This window comes from Mustela putorius, unplaced genomic scaffold (assembly GCF_011764305.1).
Source record: "Mustela putorius furo isolate JIRA1106 unplaced genomic scaffold, ASM1176430v1.1 tig00000166_pilon_pilon_pilon, whole genome shotgun sequence".
NCBI classification, from domain to species: domain Eukaryota; kingdom Metazoa; phylum Chordata; class Mammalia; order Carnivora; family Mustelidae; genus Mustela; species Mustela putorius.
Window position 1 is genome coordinate 6351107 of NW_025421301.1, and position 23560 is coordinate 6374666.

At 38.2% G+C, this 23560-nt stretch overlaps 1 pseudogene; it reads right to left on the reverse strand.

Annotated features, from left to right (window-relative positions):
- Positions 1 to 5698: 5698 nt before the first annotated feature.
- Positions 5699 to 21975, reverse strand: LOC101673366 (annotated as a pseudogene).
- Positions 21976 to 23560: the final 1585 nt, after the last annotated feature.

Here is a 23560-nt window from a genome sequence, read left to right on the forward strand (position 1 = left end):
AAGATCTTGACCTGAGTCAAAAGCAGATGACCCAGCCACCTACTCACCCCTCGCTCTAGCTTTTCAAAAAGTGAAGACTGTTTCTTCAGGGAAAACTGAGAGTCCACGAGGAAAAGGGATAGCAGATAGTCTGAGAAGCCTTTCAGGCAGCTATTTTCAAACATAAGCTGAAAGAAACCTTACATGGAATTTGCTCAGGTAACTCCTATAATTTTGTAGTGGGTTCTGTTTTCTTTTTCTTATTAATCTTATCCTTCCTGTTTTCTGTACAGCATTGTAGTCATTCAGCTAAATCCATTCATTCTCTGTCTTCCATACTTACCCCTACCAGGAAGTCTCCAATCTTTTTCTCCACCCTCGCTTGCACATTTGCTCAATCATTCTGGAGTGTGCTGTGGGAGAATAACATGGTTTATCACCACCCTCAACGACCTTCACAGCTGTTCTTTTTGATTCTTATCCCCACTTGCCCAAGAATATGTTACATGCAGAGATCACCTAAAATCACTGGTCAAACCAACTATTATCACAAGTTTTCATTCTGTCTTTCTTCCATCAAACAAGAGCATTCCAAAATAATAGGCAACACTTACATAATGATACAATTTATGATCAGAAAATTTCAAAAACGTAGGAAAGTGAGGCTACTGTGCCAAAGATTCATTAAATACTGGCTGACAAGCTGAGAAATGTGAAATGTGGAATGAAATAGGAATTTTCCCATTTAGTCTTCTTATAATTATATAAGATTAAAACATCTTTGATCTTTCTTCCTTTCTTGTCCTGTTTATGCAGGGCGTTTGACAAGGTGCCAGCAGGAGAGGCAGGCAGGCTGAGGTAGCTTGCCAGTAGTAATGGCTCCCTCTTTCACTCCTGCCAGTGTGGACAAAACAACCCCCTCCCCCGCCCTGCCCCACGTGAATCTTCTCATAAGAACAGGAATTTCTCACCACCATTTAGGAGCTTCTTGGCTGACCCAGAGATAGTGTTTAAGCCTCATCCAATGCAACCACATCCATCAATCCACTTCATAGATGAACTTGTGCTCCTTGGACTCCTTCATCTCTCCACACCTGGTCACTTCCATTTCGTTCCATGTTAAGATTTGACAGAATTAAGTTATTAAAAGGAGCACTTCCAGATTTACTTGTTATATCACTGTTCCTTTCCCTTCAGTGGTTTCAGTTTTGTATTTTGAAAATCTCATGCCGAGAAAACAGAGGGATTATTTATAAACTGATTAAATGAACTGTTAATGTTTAATATTGTTTCTATGCCCCCCTCCTGCAACTTCCACTTCCCCCAGAGATTCAGAGTTTGGGTTTCCATGTTTGAACTAAAAATAGAACTATGCAATAGTTTTTGGCACTTATTAGTTCATTGTCTTCCATGGATTTGGAAGTTAGTACACCTTGAGTCTTAGAGCAAGCATACTCTGATTTAATTATTTTAATTCATGACCAACCAGGCTTCCAATTGACGGCTCTGACCATATACCCACACCAGTTCTAGCCCAGGGAGAGGTAGAAGGGAGAAAGCAGTTAGAAGGCAGGAGAGGGACCCCACTGTGAAATGAACACATTGTTGCTAAGAGAAAGGAAGTACTTCAAATTATTTCCTGACCCACTTTCTCTCCTACTGGGACTCCAATTACATTTGTGTGATACTATCTAACAGTTATAGATCTTCTGATTTAAAAAATCTTTTTTCCCTTTTTATTTCAGTTTGGGTAATTAAAAAAAAAGATTTGTTTATTTATTTGAGAGAGAATGTGTGTGAGTTGGGAAAGGGGCAAGGGGAGAGGAGAGAGAAAGAGAGAGAAAGAATATTTCAAGCATATTCCACGCTGAGGGCAAAGCCTAACATGGGACTTAATCTCATGACCCTGAGATCATTACCTGAGCTGAAAGCAAAAGTCAGACCCTCAATCAATGAGCCACCCAGGCATCCCTGGTTTGGGTAATTTTTACTGACTTGTTCGATATTCACCCATCCAATCTGCTTTTAAGTACCATCCAATAAATTTTTATTTCAAATATTGCATTTTTAAGTTATAGAATTTCTACTTGGTTATTTTTTGGTGTTTACATTTTTCACAGAAAATTAAGAGAAAATTCCATTTGTTTATCCTTAATACACATTTTCTTGTAAATTCTTTGACAAATTTATAATAGTTGTTTTAAAGTTCCTGTTTTAAAGTTCTACTTTATTGGCGTAGAGTTGCTTAAAGTTCTACTAATTCAGCAACTAGTTTATCTCTGAGTCTGTTTCTCTGTCTTCCAAACTTTATCTTCTCACGGTTTTCTGCTTCCTCAGATTTTTGAGAGAAAGATAGAGGGTATGAGTCTGAGTGAAAGAGTGAAGTGAGAAGAGAGATTTCCAAACATTGTGAATGAAAGAACATTGGAGCCTTTTGATCTTGAGCTGGGAGGGGTTGACTGCACTTTAAGATATATTGGATTCACTTTTGGCCCCAAAGTCCAATCACTGTATAAATCCCCAGGACCATGTGATTGCGCTTTGCTCACCAGCCCAGTCATCCAAGAAAGGACTGGCTATTTCCCCCCTCGCCCCACAAGGTCTTCCTATCTCTGACAGCTCACCTGGGGCCCTGGATCCAGGTATAAAAGCTACTGCCATTCTCTGCTTACCTATGATGGGCTCATTTCTTTCTGGAATGTAGTTTATCAAGGCCTCTTTGCTGTCTGTGTTTTCACTAGCCTCATAGAGAAGTATTGTTTTTATTTTGTCTGGTTCTTTTCCTGCAGTTACTATCAAAGCAAAGGTCTTTTGCATCCTTCTTCATCCTAACTGGAAGGAGAAGTCTAAGCTGCTTCTTTAAGTCAACATTTATATGCCCCAGTAAAGGACACAGGGCAGAGAAGAATATCCATAAAGTCACTAGGGAGTATCTATGGCATCAATGGTTTCTGTTACAAAGTGGGAAAAAAGGTAGAGAAGGACATTTCTTAAGAAGATATCATTGATAATTATCTTTTCCAAATGAAATGACAGAGAGAAATGCAGGGAAAAGGATGAATAAGCAAAGAATCCTTAAGTGCTCCACATCACAAGATCAGAGAGCATAAAGAAACTACACCATTACAATCACAGTAGTTTAGAGCTAGTAGAAAGCCTTAGGTGGTCTAAAGCCCAAACTCTTTACTTATAGGCAGCAGTATGTTTCTGGGTTCTCTCGATAGACCGAATGTTTTGCTTTTTCCAATGTGCTGGACAACTTGTGACTACACATCAGCATTTCTTCCCCAAACCTATAATGAAAGTTATTCTTTCCTTTGTTATTTCTCATACTCAAAAATTGCAAGAAACATATCTTTTTCTGAGTTTTCAATTTGAAGTCTTATTTTGTAAAACATCAAACTTCGACCTTATACCTCAGGGGAAAATTACACCATCTTCGCATAATGGAAAACAAGTTGTGGAGGGGGTGGTATCATCTTTTGACAAAAGATAGCACCTCAACTTAGCTTATCTGAGGCAGGGCAGGTCTGTATGAAGGATCAAAGGCATTTTGCAATGCATATGAATCCTTCAAGATTATGTAGGATATCATAGAAAAATATGTTCGTTATGAATAGACCTCAAACCCTCTAATACTGACTCAGTCTCAGTGACAAAAAATTAATACCTTAGGCATGTAAACACTAAAATTAGAACTCATAGTAGTTGAACTATTTATCCATAGTCTATGGAGCAATGTCTCTAATGATTTCTACCAGAATATAGTCAGCTACTTTGTTTGGCTTTCAATTTGAGCTTGGGGTTTGTTTTCTTAGGTAGTGTTTCTCAAAAGTTCTAGGAAAAGGTGCTTAAGAGTCATCTTTGTGTTCTAACAGATCAATAGTTATTTCCTAAGGGAATTCCATAGTTTCAAACAGCTTAAGTAATTCAACCAGAAATAGCAAAGGAAGAAAAGAAGGACTATACCAATGATATTGAGTCAATACAGAATGTAAGAGAAACAGAGAACTTGGGAGGTGTGCCTATCTTCAGGGAGGAAAAGAGTTAAGTTTGTGGTTGATAGATGAGCATGGTCTATGACTGGTTACATCAACTGTGATATGGAAAATCATTCTTTCAGAAAATAATCTGTTTATTGAATATAGCCAGTGCATTCTTTGGAATTTGTGGCACTACCACAAACCAAATATCTGTGAACATTCTTCCTTAGTCTCTCACAGAAAAGGTAATTTCATTATTGTAAGAACTTTTATTTTTTATTTATTTATTTATTTTTTAAGATTTTATTTTTTTGACAGAGATCACAAGTAGATGGAGAGGCAGAGAGAGAGAGAAAAGCAGGCTCCCCGCTGAGCAGAGAGCCCCACGCGGGACTTGATCCCAGGACCCTGAGATCACGACCCGAGCCGAAGGCAGCGGCCCAACCCACTGAGCCACTAAGGCGCCCTGTAAGAACTTTTAAAAATAGAGATTAAACTCACTAGCTTTAGAATAGCTCCCAATGGCTATAATTTGGAGGAGACTTAAAAAATCATTTTGATTGCTTCCTCCTTACCATTTCCAAGGTTCTTAAGGACCCTTTGTAGTTTGCTGACAAAATGCATTAAGTGAGAAATTTTCTTTGCAGACTGTGTTCTCTTGAGTTGCATTACCATTTCTTCGATTTGATTTATTTTATTTTGCCTTATTTATTTATTATTATTACTTTAATTTTAAGAAAATGGTCTTACCTTCCCTTCTAGTGGTTTGTATTCCAGAGAGCATTTCCATAAGGCAAAACTGGGAAATGGGAAGATTTATGATGCTGAGCTATGTGTTTCAGCAACTTGAGGCTCACAAGGAAGAGAAAAGTTGTCCCTGCTTCTTCTTACCCCTGAACTGCCAGTGCCCTTGTTGATCAAACTCAGCCAGAAACCAGATAGTACTGAGGCCTTTGACATGCAATCTACAAGGGTCAGCATCCCACCTTTACCTCCCTAAACGGAGCAAAGTGAAGGAAGACAAAGAATGACTGAAAGAAACCATGTGCAGAATCAGCTCAAAACCTATTTCATAAGGGATCTGATCACTGAATGACAATATGGCATTCATAGGAACAGTTAAATATTGCTGAGACGGCATCAACCAAGAGCTCTTGCTATACACTCACCTCACTTCCAATACTGTGTGTGTGGGGGGGTAGTATTTAAAAAAAAAAAAAAAATAAATAAAATGGGAAGATTTATTTATAAACCAAGTTTTCCAGAAGGATTTAAAGAAAGATAATTAAAGATTAGTGGTCATCATTTTTTATTTTTTTACTGTTCAAAGATTATTTAGAATTTCAGTTGGTGTGACACACGGATAGTTGGTTGCATTGTTTATATACAAACCTTTCTTGTTACTTTAAATGACAATGTATTCTATATTCTGATATATATATAATCTCACAATAGATGCAACACTGGATTTAAACATGGGATCCCAGCATGTGATTGGAGAAAAAAGTTGGACTGGACATGGTGGGTGAAGGGACCTGTAACACACAGTAAACACACATCTGCTTCAAAGGGCAGTGGCCGCAGAGGCTACACTGGCAGCTGTGCCCCGGAGGTGGTGGAGCTGTTTCACATGGACCAATCTAGAACCACACCAGGAAGGATCACCCAGCATTGAGATATACCTGCAGGGCTTGTGAACCATTCCTGTCTGTAACTTTAGGAAACTAATGTGTTCCCTAGGCCATTTCAGTATTGCTACATGAGCAATAACTGATCAGATAACAAGGACAACATACACAACCTCCAACTAAAATCTGGTTGTGATTTAGACAATGAAATGGTACACCATTAGAAAATGTTAGAACTGCTGCTCCTCGGGATGCTCCAAAGTGTATGTGCACTCTCCTTCAAACGGGCCTCTTCCTTCGGAGTCAGAGTCACCTTCACAGCATCTGAGATCCTAATCTGTCCCAAAATGCAAAGAATACTAAGGAAGATAATCACCTTTCATTCCACAGAAACCCTGAGTTACGGTGGAAATTGGATGCATGCACCCACATAAGAGTCTTTATTATACTCTCTGCCAAATCTGCCACACACAGTCCAGTGGCCCAGGAAGTGCAGTCTTCCGGTTGGCTCACCTTGTGCAGATTCCTCAAGGAGACACCCACAACATTGATTCTACTGCACACAGGCACACTAGAGTCTCCACGCTCCCTGAGGACCTACCATGACAAACTCAGTGGGAAAACTCCCAACTTTTCCCTCTTTAGGTAATGGAACCATGCTGGATCCAGATTGCAACCACTTCTAATAACACAGTTTTGGAGAAAGACATGTATCTTCCAAACCACATAGGTCAAGATATCCCAGTGGATTGGAAAGAATAAGCAACCTACAGTTTGGGCTGTATTTTCCAATATTAGGATCGATGAATTTAAAGATGTTCATGTTAGGCTTGACCAAATTAAGACGGCTTTGTCCCTCCTGCTGCTGTGCCCCAGCTGTGATAATAAGCAGCTTGGAGTTTGCAGTCATGTTATAGTCTTTGCCAGAAACAATTTTTGGTGTTCATCCATCTATGAAACTGGTATTGTGGATACATTGATAAGTAAGCTGCAGGCAGATTCCCCCCCCCCCACCCCGCTCTCGGGCAGAAAAGAGTCACATTAAGAAGGGAGTGTTGAGGCATCTGTGGTTAAAATAAAATAATAAACCAAATGTAATAACAAATTTTATGTGTCAGTGTAGCTGGGCCATGGTGCCAGATATTTGGTTGAACATTAGTCTACATGCTTCTAAGAGAGTGATCTGGATAAGATTTCTTTTTAAATTGGTGGACTTTGAATAAATTAGATTCTCCTCCATAATGAGTGGGCCTCATGCACTCATTTCAAGGCCTGACCTTCAGAAAAAAAGACTTACCTTCTCTGAGCAAGGGAAAAACCTGTAGCAGATGGCAGATTTGAACTGTAGCATAGGTTCTTCTCTGTGTCCCCAGGCAGCCAGCCCACCCTGCAGGTTTTGGACCTACCAGTCTCCAAAAGTACATGAACCAACTCCTTAGAATCTCCTATATAAATATGCGTACGCATAGGTGTGTATATGTGCATGTAACTAGACACACATCCTCTTGGTTCTGTTTCTCAGGAGAGCCCTGACTAGTACAATAAAGTAAACTAAAATAAAGTAGGTATTAGGTGGCATTTCTGATTTTGTGAAGAAGATTTTACAGATTTCAATTAAATCTTCTAGTGGGAGCTAGGTTGTTAGGGACCAACTGGAGCGGAGGAGACTGCCAAAAAGAAACTTTCTGCTAAAGGTGTTGAGACAGTAACAGTGGGTGACCCACCTGCCAAGGAACTGATGGGTTATTTCAGAAAGAGAGGGCATTTCCTATGGGAACTGCCCCTCCAACTCTATCATACAGCCTTGAAAATAAGGAGTTTATCTCCCATGAATTGTTTGATGCTTTTTAAAAAGATCTTTATATGTTTTATTAGAGAGCGAATAACGCTCTTCCAGATTTGGAAACCCAGCCACTCTAGAAACCCAGATATTCTGAGGAGAGCTCCAGCTAGAAATTCGGTGAATTAGCAGGGCCAGGCATTCTCTTTGATAATGAGGGCCAACTCTAAGCCAAAACTGTACATGGGGTTGCAGAAAAGTATAAAGGATAGTGTTTAGTGAGCATAAAATCTTCTTAGAGAAAGAAAAAAAAAACTGTGACTATCCAAATGTTCAAGAGTTTAAAATGATATAAAACCGCAATATAAGGCAATATACCTACAAACATATGAATCTCAGGTGAGCAGTTTAGAAAAGAAGGTCAGTAGAAGGTTAGGAAAAGCTCTCTTTGGGTTGTAGGGCTCTGGAGAAAGTAGAGCTAAGTCACAGACTTGAACAGAATTTGTAGTATCATAGACTGCCCTTTACAAGGAGATGAACATATAGGATAGCCTTTCCGTTTACTATGACTTGACATGTGTGTGCATATATAAAAATATATTTTTACATTTATATATATTCTAAAATATATTTATATTCATATTTAATTTTATATGAACATATATTAATTTTTATGTGGTTCTCAAAAATGTGGTAGAAGTAAAATAAAAAACTATGCCAGTAGCAAAAGGTTATGTTGTAACACTGTAAAATAGAGCCCCAAACTGCAAGTGGCTCATGGTTTCCAATCCAGAGGATATCTTGACCTATGTGGCTTAGAAGATAAGTGTCTTTCCAAGTGTTATTGGAAGTGGTTGAAATCTGGATCCAGTCCAGTTCCATCCTGGTTCCATTACCTAAAGGGGGAAAGCTGGGAGTTTGCCCATTGAGCTGTTGTGGGTAGGTACTCGTGGAACACAGAGACGCCGGCATGCCTATGTAGAGAGTGGAGTCAATGCTTTGGGTTTCTCCATGAAGAATCTTCACTCCAACTTAGGCGCTGATGCAGATAAGGAACAACAGAGAGAGTTTCACAAACAGGTGGTTGAGAGGGCCTACAAGGTGAGCCAACCAGAAGGCTGCACTTCCTGGGTCACTGGACTGTGTGTGGCAGATTTGGCAGAAAGTATAATGAAGACTCTTATGTGGGTGCATGCATCCAATTTCCACCGTAACTCAGGGTTTCTGTGGAATGAAAGGTGATGTCTTCCTTAGTGTTCTTTGCATCTTGGGACAGATTAGGATCTTAGATGCTGTGAAGGTGACTCTGACTCCAAAGGAAGAGGCCCGTTTGAAGGAGAGTGCACATACACTTTGGAGCATCCCGAGGAGCAGCAGTTCTAACATTTTCTAATGGTGTACCATTTCATTGTCTAAACCACAACCAGATTTTAGTTGGAGGTTGTGTATGTTGTCCTTGTTATCTGATCAGTTATTGCTCAAGTAGCAATACTGAAATGGCCTAGGGAACACATCAGTTTCCTAAAGTTACAGACAGGAATGGTTCACAAGCCCTGCAGGTATATCTCAATGCTGGGTGATCCTTCCTGGTGTGGTTCTAGATTGGTCCATGTGAAACAGCTCCACCACCTCCGGGGCACAGCTGCCAGTGTAGCCTCTGCTGCCACTGCCCTTTGAAGCAGATGTATGTTTACTGTGTGTTACAGGTCCCTTCACCCACCATGCCCAGTCCAACTTTTTTCTCCAATCGCATGCTGGGATCCCATGTTTAAATCCAGTGTTGCATGTATTGTGTGTAACTGTTCCAAAGGATCTGATTTTGTGCACTATAGATATCAGATGCCTCACTTGGAGGCCACAGGGACACATAATGATGGGTCATCCTAAATATGTAACACATAATAAACAGATTTCTACCCACAACACAGGCCAAATTATATTACCCTACATTGTCACAGAGGCAGGATCTGTGTTTGTTACTTGACAAAGGATACTGTACTTCCCTTAGCACTGTAGCTTTTGGATACCTGTCCTCCTGCTCCTCTCCCTTGTTACTTATCCTTAACACACACACATGTTCCTCCTTCTTTTTTTTTTTTTTTTTTTTGCCAAGTATTTCTCTACCTTAGTATTTTCCCCAAGTGTGGAATGGGAATAATGTCCATTCTAGAATCTGAAGAACTTTTTCTGAAATTCTCTTGTTCTCAGTGAGGACTGTCAGTTGATCTTGCCTCTTGCCCTGCTCATATTCACAGGTAAAAGCATCACATCTAGTCATGATGCCTGTGTCTCAATGAAAAGGAACATGTGTTGGTGCCCAGAACCTAAATGAAACAAGGCAGTAGGCCTACAAGTCACTTACTGTGCCTTGTCCCTCCTGATTCCTTCTCTTTTGGCTAGTTTTTTCAGATCTATATTTACAGATGGAGCCTGAATGTGTAGACCAGGGGATTTTGCTCTTGAACAGGAAATAGATGAAAATATTTGCAAAGAAAAGATTCATAATTGGTGACCCATTTTGAGTCTAATGATTTTGGAGAAAACTGTTTATGCTGCACTTTATGGTTTTTTTCCACCATGAAAATAGTGTAACATAGGGAACTCAGAAAGAAAAAAGTTTGTCAATGAGTATTTTTATCTGTGGGATGTTTATTTAGTTTTCTTGCTCTGAACACCAGAATCTTGACTAGACAAATGAGGTATGACCTGTCCAGTTTTGATTTTTATCTAGAATACTGGTTCTTGACCTTTTAGGGTCATAGTTCTCTTTGAGGGTCTAAAGAAATTGATGGACCCATTACCTAGGAAAATTCACATATTGACATGAAATTTTGTGTAGACCTTTAGTTTTGATCCAAATATCCCTGCAAGTGTACCGATGTGATTCCATTTAAGAGTCGTGATCTATGTCAAGGGATTTTGCTTACTCCAGATTTTGTAAAGGATTAATTGAGAATAGTGGAACCCCCTCATATTATGAAAAGAGCTATTATTAAATTATTAACCTATCAGTGAATCTCAAGTGAATGGCAGTGGTTTTGTCACAGACTTCCCATTTCCTTCTCTAGGGGCTAGTCCCTGTCCTAGCGTAGCTCAGATTCCATGGTCCCTCAAGCTCTAACAGGACCTGCTACCCTTTTTCTAGAGCTTTAGTGGGACATACATTTTTATGGTTAAGACCTCACTCACTCTACACTTATATACTTGTTCAAGTTTCTTTTTAAGTACAAGCTCTCTCCACTGTATTGCTAAGGCATTCTTTTTCTCTCTTAAACAATGCTTGCTACCAGTAAGGTCCCAAAGGACTTTTCTCTCTGTTTGCAGGAAGCTGCAGTTTACGACCTATCTTTCTATTGAATATATTCCATCACTCTTGGTTCTGTGCTCTTTACAGTCCTTAGGGGCTGGAAGAAGTTTCGAAACATCTTTTGGTTGAAAAATGTCTTTGTAATTGAGGTTTGAGCTACAAGCAGATCCTTTGCCCCAAATAGGGTAGAAACTTATAAGCCATTATACTCCTGTCCCTCTCCCCCAACCACTTGCCAAAGCATCTAGGGTGCCCCCCATTACCTTGTTATGCTCAGTAGGCAACAGTAGATTGAACAGAGACTGTAAAAAGAAAGTAAACTCACTTTATTTCATAGTTAACCAGTCTTATCTCACAATTTTAATCCAGATATTTTTAAAAGTTTGCTTCAGGCTGAGGTTTTAAGCAGCTTTATGTTGTGAAACTTTTCAATCCCATATCCAAGCAAATAAAAGCCAAGAAGGCAACAATTGTTTCTAAGACCTGTAAGTTTAAAGGCAGTTAATATATTCATTCATTCTTTAATCCATTAATTATATAACAGAGTAAATATGAAATAAGCCTTCTGCCTTCTCAAAAAATACTGAATGATAAAAATAAAAATTTCAGGTAAGAGATCAACTATTAGCTTTGGATTGAATCTACATAATAAACCTTGTGGAACCAAATATCAATTTCAAGATTCTAATTTTCTAAATTTCTGATTTAACAATCTGCTCTTAGGATCTGGTAGAAGCTGGCTTCAGCACATCCCACATAAAGTATCTGTCTTATTGGATTCTGTATTCTGTTTCATTGGTCCATTTATCTGTTCCTATCTTTATTGACACAGATGAATAATAAGTATTTGTAGGCTATATCTTTACTATTTTATTCTTTTTGGGGAAAGGACGTTGGGTGCTTGTGAGGTTTTGTTTTCTTATAAAGAAGAGCTATTTAGAATCTATTGCTCAGTTTAGATTCTCCTGAATCAATACTAACTCTGTTAGGAACTTGAAATGTAACCTCTTGCATGGAACTGGTCTTCTGGAAGGTAAAGGAAGAGCTGAAAGGAAAGAAGTAATCACTTTGCCCAAGAATATCTTAACTCTCTGCATTGCTCTTTTGATGACTTCTCTGGCCTCCTCTGCTGGCACTAGTTTGGTCTATAATGGCATGATGTTTTTTTACACCTTCAGAGGGGACAGAACAGGAGAAGTGCTGTTGATGTTTGTTTATTACATTTTAAAGGTTAAATTTCCACAGTAATTTCTAAAGTTGTGACGAGGTGGTGGGAAGGAGGAATTAAGTTGGTATGAATTTTTGACTCAGCTTCGTAAGTAGGGTGTGAATGACAGTGGAAAACAGTTTCAGGTTGAATAATGGATCCCTGACTTTCACAAAGGTCATTTCCCAGGCTACCTATGTTTATTTATTTATTTATTTTTGGTACCTATAGCCATCATACTTTTGAGAGTTAAAAAATATCTTCACCTAACAAAATTAAAGTTTTCTTTAGATTTTCTATATGTAATATAAGCAGTAATAGAGATTTTCCTCACAAAATATATGGAAATAAATGTAAACTCTTCAGTGCACTTTGTTAACATAAAGGTTTTGGTCGTTTGGTGGGAGGAAATCCATTAAATAAGGAAAAATAGTTTTTTAAACAAGTGGTGTTGGGACAAGTGGATAGCCACATGATGAAAAATGGAGTTGAACTCTTACATTGTATCTTATGTAAAAATTAACTCAAAATGGATCAAAGACTTAAATGTAAGAGCCAAAACTATAAATCTCTTAAAATAAAACATGGGGTAACACTTTGTGATCTTAGATGTGTCAGTGGCTCTTACTTATGACACCAAAAGAGAAAATGAGAAAAGAAAAACATAGATAAACTGGACTTCATCAAAACTGAAAAACTTTTGTGCTTCAAATGACACTATCAAGAAAGTGAGAAGGCAACCTGAACAATAGGGGAAAATACTTGTAAAACATATATCTAATAAGGGTATAAAGAATATATAAATGACTTTTACAACCCAATAATAAAAAGACCGTCCACCTTAATGACCTTCACAGATATTTCTCCAATGGAGATATACAAATGGCCAATAAACACAGAGAGAGGTGCTGAACATTATTAGTTATCATGGAAATGTAAATTAAAACCAAAATGAGATGCTTTTCACATCCATTAAGATGGCTATAATCTGAGAGTTAGAAAAGTGTTGGCCAGGATGAGGACAAATTGGAACCCTCATGCAATGTAAAATGGGTGTAGTCACTTTGGAGAACAGTGTGACAATTTTTCAAAAAGTTAAACATAGTGTTACCATATGCCCCAGCAATTCTATTGCTAGACATATAACCCAGAGAACTGAAAACATAAAGCCACACAAAAATTTGGACACAAATGTGCACAGCAATATAATGCAATAGCCAAAAGGTGAGATCAACCCAAATGTCCATAAACTAAAGAATGGATAGACAAAATGTTATTTGGCCATAATGAAGTACTAATACATACTACAAGATGAACGACTTTGAAAATATAGTACAAGAAACTAGTCACAAAAGACTACAAAAAAGTCAATTTATATGAAATTTCCAGATTAGGCAAGTTTATAGAGACAAACAGCACATTAGTAGTTTCTTAGGTCTGGGGGTGATAGGGAAAGTGGAGGGTAATAGCTAAAGGATGCGGAGCTTCTTTCTAAAGTGATAAAAATTTTCTAAAATCAATTATGGAAATTATTGCATAGTTCTTTGAATATTTGAAACACCATTGAAATATGTGCTTTAAATGGTGAATTATATTGAATTATACAATAACAAGGCTGTTATAACATAAAACAAAACCCAGCATACCCAGCGCAATTCTTAATTTTGTGTGTGAACTTGGCTAGACCATGGTACCCAGATTTTGGTCAAAATCTTGCTGTTAAAGATATTTTGTAGATGATATAGACATTTAAATAAGTAGTCTCTGAGTAAAGCAGATTACCTTCCATATGGTGGGTGGGTCTCACCTGAACAACTGAAGGTCTTAAGAGAAAAAAAGACTTCTGTTTCCTAAGAGGGAGGGCCAGCAGACAGCCTTTGGACCCAAGCTGACCCATCAGATTCTTCCCTTAGTCTCTAGCCTGCTGCCCTCCCCTTCAGATTCAGGACTTGACAACATCTACATTTACATGAACCAATTCCTTAAAATCAATCAATCAGTCTTTATCTCTCCATATATATGTGTGTGTGTGTGTGTGTGTGTGTGTGTGTGTGTACATCTCTATCTCTATCTCTATCAATCTATATCTGTATCTATGTATCTTCTTGTTTCTGTTTCTCTGGAGAACCCTGACAGTCCAAACAGAAACCATCAAAGTTATCTAATGCTTTATAAGGATGTATATGTACAGTTATGACAGCACACTTTAATTTTGCTACTGTTATCTACTGCTATACTTTTGGTCTCTAAAGTATACTTTTGACTTGGTACTTGCTGATAGGGATCAGAAGTTACTCCTGCAGAGACTTATGGCAGCTCAGAAAAAAGGTGTTGATTTTAAACTTGCTGAAAAAAGAAAAGTTAATTTAAATTTTGTTTCCAGTGCTTGTGATACTTGGTAAAACTGGCACACACCTAAAGAGATCAGCAGTAAACATGGGTACAGTATATTTGGAAAGCAATGAATATCAAAGGTGTATAAAAATGTTTATATCTTTTGACTCAATATTCCAAGTTCTAGGTATTCATTTTTAAAACTAATCTAGAAAACTAGAAAAACACTATGTGTGTGTGTGTGTATGTATATGTGTATATATATATATATATACACACATATCACATATATAGGAATATATATTGATCTATAATTAGTAATAAGATGTAGTTATATAATTATATATATTATATATACTCAGTTTTTTTAGTTGTGGACTGAATCATGCCTCCTCCAAATTCATATGTCGAAGTCATAACTCCCTAAAGCTGTGAATGTAACCGTATTTGTAGAGAGGGTCTTTAAAGAAGTAATTAAGTTAAAAAACGAGGTCTTTAGGGTGGCTCCTAATCTAGTATAACTGTTGTCCTTATAAGAAATGGAAATTTGGACATAGACATGCACACACAGAGAGAAGAAAGACCACATATAGACAGAGAAGACGTCCATCTACAAGTCTAGGAGAGAGTCCTTAGACGAAATCAACTCTGCCAACACCTTGATCTTAGACTTCTAGCCTCCAGACCTGTGGGAAGATCAATTTCTGTCTGGCACTACCTAGTCTGACACTTTGTTATGGCGGTGCTAGCAAACTAATACATGTTTAAATATGTATGTCTCTACAGATTAATTAAAAGACTAAATAATGGGCACCTGGATGGCTCAGTGGGTTAAGCCGCTGCCTTCAGCTCAGGTCATGATCTCAGGGTCCTGGGATCGAGTCCCGCATCGGGCTCTCTGCTCAGCAGGGAGCCTGCTTCTCTCTCTCTCTCTCTCTGCCTGCCTCTCCATCTACTTGTGATTTCTCTCTGTCAAATAAATAAATAAAATCTTTAAAAAAAAAAGACTAAATAATATCTAAATAAGCAATAGCAGGAAGATATTTAGATTTAAACTGGTGTATCAGTGTGTTGGACTATTATATAGTCCTTAAAATAAACACTAAGAGAATTTATTAAAAAGAAATGACAATAGGACATAAAGAAACAATGGAATATTATCCAGCAGTCAAAAGAAATAAAACTGCATACATTCATATGCACAATTCTCCAAAACATAACACTGAATTATTTTTTAAAAACAATAATGTGATTTATCATTTGATATCATTAATATAGATGGAAAAGCCCATTCAGAATGAAGAGTTTGTATTGCTCATGGATAGATATGCACTTAGATAAGGTAGATGACATGTACTGCAAGAAAATACCTTAAGTGTGTGAGTGTGGGTGCCTGTGGGTGGAATCTAGGACTGGGATCACAAGGAGGGGAACTAGCGGAACTAACTACCCTGAGGAGCAGGGATGAACTGATGAAACTAACATGCTCAGAGGCAGAGGCAGCCACGGAGGCTTGATTGTGTCAATCCACCTTGGCCTCTGAAGTCCAACTGGAAACATAGATGGTAGTGAAAAGTCAGAATGCAAAGAAGTCTATTCTTTAGTGAAGCTGCTATAACAGAATTCATGGGGCTGAAGAAGTAGTTAAATAACAGGGGTGCCTGGGTGGCTCAGTCAGTTAAGTGTGTGCCTACAGCTCAGGTCCTGATTCCAGGGTCCTGGGATCAAGACCCACGTTGGGCTCCCTGCCCAGCAGGGAGTCTGCTTCTCTCTCTCCCTCTCTCTCTTCCTCCCTTCCTCTGCCCCTCCCTATTGCTCATTTTCTCTCATTGTCAAATAAATAAAATCTAAAAAAAAAAAAAAAAAGAAAGAAAGAAAGACATTGAATAACAGAAACATGTAAGTAATGGCAGTAATTGGTGATAAACAATTCTTTGTTTTTGTGTTGATGAGAGATTTTTTTCCTTTGGTTGTTATTTTATCCTATAAATCAAATTCCTGAGGCAAAATGAAAGAATGAAAAGTTGCTTTTAGTCCAAGATCCTCATTAAGGTATTGGTTCCTTCCAGAGGAAAAAATAACCTGTTGCCATTAACAAGACAAAATAGATATAATTATCCAAAAATGCAAGCAAAAAACTCTGCAGTGACCTAAATTATGTGAGCAGTTGAAACCCAAAGTGAATTTGCCACTAGAGCTCTGACTTCAGCCGAGTTTCGTCTTTTTCATTCTGTTCTCCTTCTGTTTTCTTGTTCACAATTCCATCTCCCTCTCTCCTGCTCTCCCTCCAACAAACACCTAAAATAAGCTTTTGGACTTCCTGGCTTCTGTACCCTGCTGTCAAATGTAGTAAAGAGAACAAAGAAAAACCAATTTGATTCTGACGGCTCTGAGACCTTCAGCAGCACTCAGGGGGAAGAGAAATCCTGCCCACAGATGGCCAGTCGCTCCCCCCTCCACGTGCCCTGGGCCGCCCACGCCGCTGCCGCGCCAGCCGGATTCCGGGAGTGGGCTCGCCGCGGTTGAGAGAAAGCAGGGGAGGTTACTGCCCGTGGAGGTGGCTGTTTCCTGTGCTGTGTTTGAGAGTAGATCTCATCTCAAGCCTTTTAATTATAGTCAGCTCTGATTTTTTTTTTTTTTTCCACCTTGAGGTGAAAAGCTTACACGCCAGGGCAGTGATTCTCAACTCCCCATGCACACATTACAGTCACCTGGGATGTTTTCAAACATGTCAGGGTGTGCGTGCTAAACTCAGACCCGGTGAATCCGAATCGCTGGGTGGGGGTCGCGGGTATGGGGAAGTCAGATGTGCAGCCAGGGCCATGAACCGCTGGGCTAGAATCCTCATTGATTCAGTGTAGCTCTTTTGTAATAAATAGAGTCACCGTGTTTTAGCGTTAGTGTCAGCCTTCTACTGTAGCAGATGTCAGGAGACTCTTACCTGTTTCTAATGAGACTGACTTCTCTGTCAGCTTGGATATTGAAAAAGAGGAGCATAGTGATGGGATTATTTCTTTTTAGAATGAGACCTTAGGATTCTGTTGTTAATATGATTTAATATTGAAATGAATGAATTTTCAGGCACAGGGCACTCTTTTATTTCATACTGCTAATCAGATATATGTGAAAATACATTCCCCCATATTTCTTATTAAAAAACAAAGCAACAAAAAATAAAAAACAAAGCAGATCAATATATTTTTAGGAACTCATTCTCTAGAAGCCTTTCAGAAATCTAGAACAGAGTCAGTATTAACAGTGTAAACAGGGATGCCTGTGTGGCTCAGTGGGTTAAGCCTCTGCCTTCAGCCCAGGTCTTGGTCCTAGGGTCCTGGGATGGAGCCCCCATCAAGCTCCTTGCTCAGTAGGGGTCTGTTTCTTCCTCTCCCTCTGCCTGCTGCCCCCCCATGTTCTTTTTCTCTCTGTCAAATAAATAAATAAAAATCTTTTTTAAAGAAAAGTGTAAATAAATATTCTTCTCAGAGTTTAACTAAGACAAGATGTCAGATTTTGATCTCAATTGCATGCTTCTCCCCCAGTTGTATTAAGTGATTAATTTAGAGAGACTAGAGAGAAGGAACTCAGCGGAGGTTGGATACCCTTCTTTCATGGGTACAAACATGCTATGTCTCCATCTTTAAAAAAACAACAAAACTTCTCATCGATCTTATATCCTTTCAGGTGACATCCCCTGTGTCCCTTCAGAAAAAGTAGTTTATAATTGCTGTTTTTCATTATTATTTCTCCTGCTCCCATTTTTGCTTTAACCCTTTCGAGCCAAGTATTGTCCTTATATTCCACTGAATTATCTTTTCTAAAGGTCACTGATAACCTCCTTGCTTTCAAAAACAATAATTACATCTCAGTGTATGCCTTACTTTTCTCATCAGTTGAATGTAACAAGGTTATTACTCTCTTGATCCTTTATTCAGCATCTGGGATGCCACTTTCTCATGATTCCTGTCACAGCTCCTGGAGTGCTCTTCTCTTTGCTGGGCTGGTTCCTCCTCATCCCCCTGATGGTTCAGATTGTGTTGCCCCAGGACCTTCCCCTGGACCATCTCTACCCTTCTTCTTGAGCTGAGGAGAATTGATATATCCCAAAACTTCACATATATTTATGACTACCCATTTATATTTCTATCTTCCAACTTTTTCCTGAAGTGTAGGCTCATTTGTCAATACCTCCTCTTCGATAATAATAATCATCTTTAGTTTAATACATACAAAATGAACTCTTGTTTTCTCTCCTCCAACGTATTTCTCCCACAGTCCTCCCTATCTTACTAAATGGCAACTTCATTATCAGTTGCTTAGCCAAAAATCTTGCCTTCAGTGCTGATTTTTTTTCTTCAGTACTCCACATCCAATTTATCAGCTAATCCTGACAGCTTTATCTTTGAAATTATCCAGAATACTACTACCTCCATTGCTACCAACCCCTTCCTGATTACCATCACGTGTCATCTGGATTATTAGAATAGCCTACTTCCTGTCCTTAGTGTTCCCATCCTCGCCAGCCCTTTTTCTCCAGTTTTCTCACCCCCACTGCACAAAGCAGCACACAACTCCACACAAAAGCCAGGTGTATCATTCCTTGTTCAAGACCCCGACAAGCCGGGACGCATGGGAGGGACATCCAGTTAAGGATTTCCCTCCTGGTTCCCCCTCAGGTTGTGATCTGAGGGTTATGAGATCTGAGATTGGGCCACTTTGGGCTCTGCGCTTAGTATGGAGTCTGCTTAAGAGACACTCTTTTCGTCTCCCTCTGCCTCCCAACACCCTCCCCCACCCCACTCAGGCCAGTATGCTCACACACATCTGTGCTCTCTCTCTCTCTCTAAAAAAAAAATATATATATATATAATATATATATATAATATATATAAAAATATATAAAATATATATGTTTTATTCCATTTTATATATATTTATATATATATATAAAACAAAACAAAGAAAACCTTGAGAGCCTCCCCCATGGTTCAGAATAGAGACCAAATCCTCACGGTGACCTCTGAGGCGCCACATACCTGGGCCCTACCACCTGTGGCCTCTTCTCTTAGAACTGTCATGTATGCTTACTTACTGACCATAGCACACTAGCCTCCTTTCTGTTCTCAAACACTCTTAGTGTTTGCTCTCCTTTTCTGGAATGTTCTACTTCATTGCTCTTTCCTTTTCGAGAATGCTGTATTTCTAGGAGGCACATAACTTATATCCTTGCTTCTTTCTCTTCAAGTGTCGCCTCCAGAGAAGTTCACTGTGACCATCTCATCTAAAATAGCAATCTTTTTCTGCCTCCCTTTCTTACCTTAATCCTGACAAATTTTTTCCTTCACAGCCTTTATCAACTGATGTTATATATTTTTTTAGAATTTGTTTGTTTCCCCTCATTGTTGTAAGCTCCACAAAGCTATTTTGTTCTCTGTTTTATCAATAGCATCAAGAACAGTGCATGGCAAATGGTAAATGCTCAATAAATAGGTACTGTCTGAATTATAACTCTGATTTTTCTAAGTTTTAGAAAATTTCTTTCCCAGTCCATATTCAGAGTTTTTATTATTTGATCACTTATTCTTTGTGTTTTTAAAAAGATTTTATTTATTTATTTTAGAGAGACAGAGCACACCGAATGGGGTGGCAGGAGGGGCAGAGACAGAGAAGAGGGAGAGAAAGACACAGACTCCCCACTGAGCAGGGAGCAGGAAGCTGAGCTCAATCCTAGGACCCTGACACCATTACCTGAGCCAAAGGCAGATACTTAACTAACTGAGCCACCTAAGAGCCCTTGTTCTTTGTATTTTTAACTAAAATACATTAACAGATTCCCCAAACTCTGTGTAAGTATCTCTTATTAGGTACATTACAGCACCATATTTCAATGAATGTAAGACTTTATCTGTTATAAGATGCATGACTATTTTATATGCCACTAAGAAAAAAATGCTGCTATTTATATAGCATGCTATTTATTATAAGAAACATCTTTATGAATTATTAAAATTTTAAAAAGTGAATGTCTATTAGAATTAATGAAATATGGCATTAAGCAACTTCCATGTGGCAGATATCATTCCTCTAGTCCCTATATTAAGAAGTATGGAGACTGATAAGGGGAGAGACAGGTGTGTGTGTGTTCTAATAATGTGGGCCTTGGTGAATGGTACTAAAGAAAGGAGGAGGGTAGCCATAGAGATTGCTCTATTGTGCGTACTTGGTATGCTGGAAGGCAGGGTGAAAGCTGATTTTACCTACATGAGTCTCTTACTTTGTGGGGTTTTTTTCTATTAACCTCATTTTGTGGGCTGTTGAGAAGTATCTACTTCTTAAAGGATAGACGTAAGTGATAAAAATAGCACAAAACACAAAGACCAAGACAAATAATTTTCAAATTAATCCAGCCAATTTTTTTTAAAACAAATAAAGTGTTATCTTTTGTAAAAATACCAATCATTTGTGTTCATTTCAAAAGCATTTAAGCTTTCCCAAAAAGATGTTTCTGGTGAGTAAAATGGAAATCCAAGATGAAAAACTGCCAAGTCAGTTATCAGAGCATTTGATTTATTGCTGAGAGGCAGTTGACTTCAACTGTGCACGTCTGCAAGTCATTGTATCATCTGCACAGTTTCTTTGGAAATCACTTGTACATAGATACTGAATCACTTTACATGACAGCTGGTCGTAAAGGATCCAGGGTTTAAGAGACTATGCAATATTAGATTAGCAATAGTGTTTTACAGAGACATTATCACTGAGAACAAACAAAGACATTGAAGGACAAAGAACAATTCCATTCTAGCCTATACATTGGATTCCTATCTAATAAGTGTTTTCAGTGTCTACAAAGAAGACAAATGTCTTTTCTCATATCCTTAGTGATCGTTTTATACTTAGCATTTAATATTATTTATCGTTATATTATTGATCTTCTCTTCCTGGAAGCCCTTGATTATGTACATTGAAAACTTGGGAGAAAGCAAAAAAGAAACATTAAAGTGTATTCAAGATTCTCTTCTCTCCTACCTCTTGACTCTTTGTTGGCTCTTTGACTCCTAGGCCTTTGCTGGACTGATCAATAGTAGTACAGTAGTACTATGGGGAAGAAAAAGTTTCAAAACAAGTGGAATGTAAGGTTCTATGTAAGAAGGGGCTTAAGCTACCTAGAAAAGGCACTGAAGATCAGGGAGGAAAATAAAGAAGAGAGAAAGAAGAGAAAGAAGAAAGAGAAAGAAGGAGAAGTGAGTTGGGATGTGACAGCTAGTGGCTGAGAGAAAGTTTAGACAGTTTCTATGAGGAGTGGATCTTTGGGGAGAGGGAGAACACTAAGGGAAAAGAAGCTTTGCTTTGTTGTATGTGCTACACACCACCTGTATGCTGCTTCTGCCTCTTGAAACTTTAGTGAAAACCTATAATCTTTCCAATACTTTCTGAAGTTGTTCGTAAATTGTTTTTTTTTTTTTTTTTTTAAACAGCGGGGAGGAAGTGATAGTATATCAAGACAGGCCATACGGTGAATGCAAAGCAGTGTAAAAAGTCTAGATTTATTTGAGTCCCATTGACTTCCCTTCCCAAGACTCAATAGAACCCCGGGCCCATCTTGGATGAAATGCAAAGTATGCTTAGTATGATGGGTTTGTCTGATGACCTCCCCTCACCCTAACAACACCTCCACTGAGGTGCCACTGGCTCCTGAGCTGCCCACTTGTACTGGCCCATGTTCTCACATCTTCCATCGCATCCACCAGAGACACCATGTCCTCAGTCCTGTTCCATTAGAGACACGGTAAGGGAGTGGCCAGTTAGAGAGTCTGGTAGGGGAATGTAGTGGTTCAGAACATGGAGTATGGCATCAAAGAGACTCAGGTTTGAATTGGCTCTGACTCTTCCTAGTTATATGAAATTGGAAAAACTACTTAATCACAGCCATTATTTTCATCAGGTAAAAGAAAGTGAATGCCTACCTCTTCATGGTGGTGAAAGACTTTAATAAAATAGTGTTTGTACTGTGAAGACTATTGTTAGAGTAACAGTAACTTGACTCCCCATCTCACTATCACTACCCACCTGAAGAAGCTGCAAAGAGAAGTACCCTTGAAATGGTGTAGAAAAGAAGGGGAAAAAGTCCCTGAGCATTTATAACTACAAGCTAGCCTTCCTGCAGTTTGCAGCCCTAATCATATCACCTAAACAGTCCAAAAAAGCTTAAGTCCAAATTTAGCTTAAAGTGGTCCTGGGCTGGTAAAGATTTGTAGCAAAATCAAAATAAAATCCTCACTAAAGAAGTATTTCATCGTAGGCCTTAAAGACGTCTCACAAATGATTTTCCAGTAAAAATATGTGGATTTCACAGTAAAAAATAACAAACCTAACAAGGAAACAAAGTAATATGAGTGAAACTTCCAAATAACAAGGAAGAGAAACAAAACTGGAGACCTCAGATATAAGAATTAGTAGCCAAAGATTATGTTTTATTAAAAAAAATTTTTAGTATTATTTTTTAAAAATGTGTAATGTAGCTAAGCAAAAAAAGGCAGGCTTGTGAACATCAGAAAGCAAATTTTCACAAATTTCAAAAGCTTGAATCCATACAGCACATGTTCTTGGACCACAGTGTAATTATAAATTTGAAATAAAAATTAAAAAGACAATAATAATGTCCCTATGTACTTGATTTTTTAAAAGAAACAACATTTATAAATTAATAGAAAAAACTATGGACATCAGAAAATATTTTTAACAGGATGATCTTGTTTTCAAATAAAACAAGTAAACAATGGGGCGCCTGGGTGGCATTATATATACATACAATGGAATGTTACTCAGCCATCAGGAAGATAAAATCTTGCTGTTTGCAATGATACAAATGGAGCAAGAGAGTATTATGCTAAGCAAAATAAGTCAGAGAAAGACAAATACCATATGATTTCACTCATATGTGGAATTTAAGAAACAAAACAAACATGGTGGGCAAGAGAGGGAAAACAAGAAACAGACTCTTAAGTGTAGAGAACAAACTGAATCACTAAATTCTAACCTGAAACTAATATTATACTGTATATTAACCAGGTGGAATTTACAAAAAGGTTGGAAAGAAAAAAAAAAAAAAAAAGAAGCTCTATGGCTTAACAATTCACATCATGTCAAACAAAGACCAATTATAAAGTTGTGATTTATTCAACTTTTTGAAAGGTTAAGTTTCAAATAGACATATTTACAATAAAAAAAGATAATGTCTAGGTGGTGATTATTTATTCTTCTGTGGTTCTTATTATCTCTTATCCTCTTATTTAGGTTATTCTTATTTTAGGGACTTCACAGATTTGAAAGTGGAATAACCAG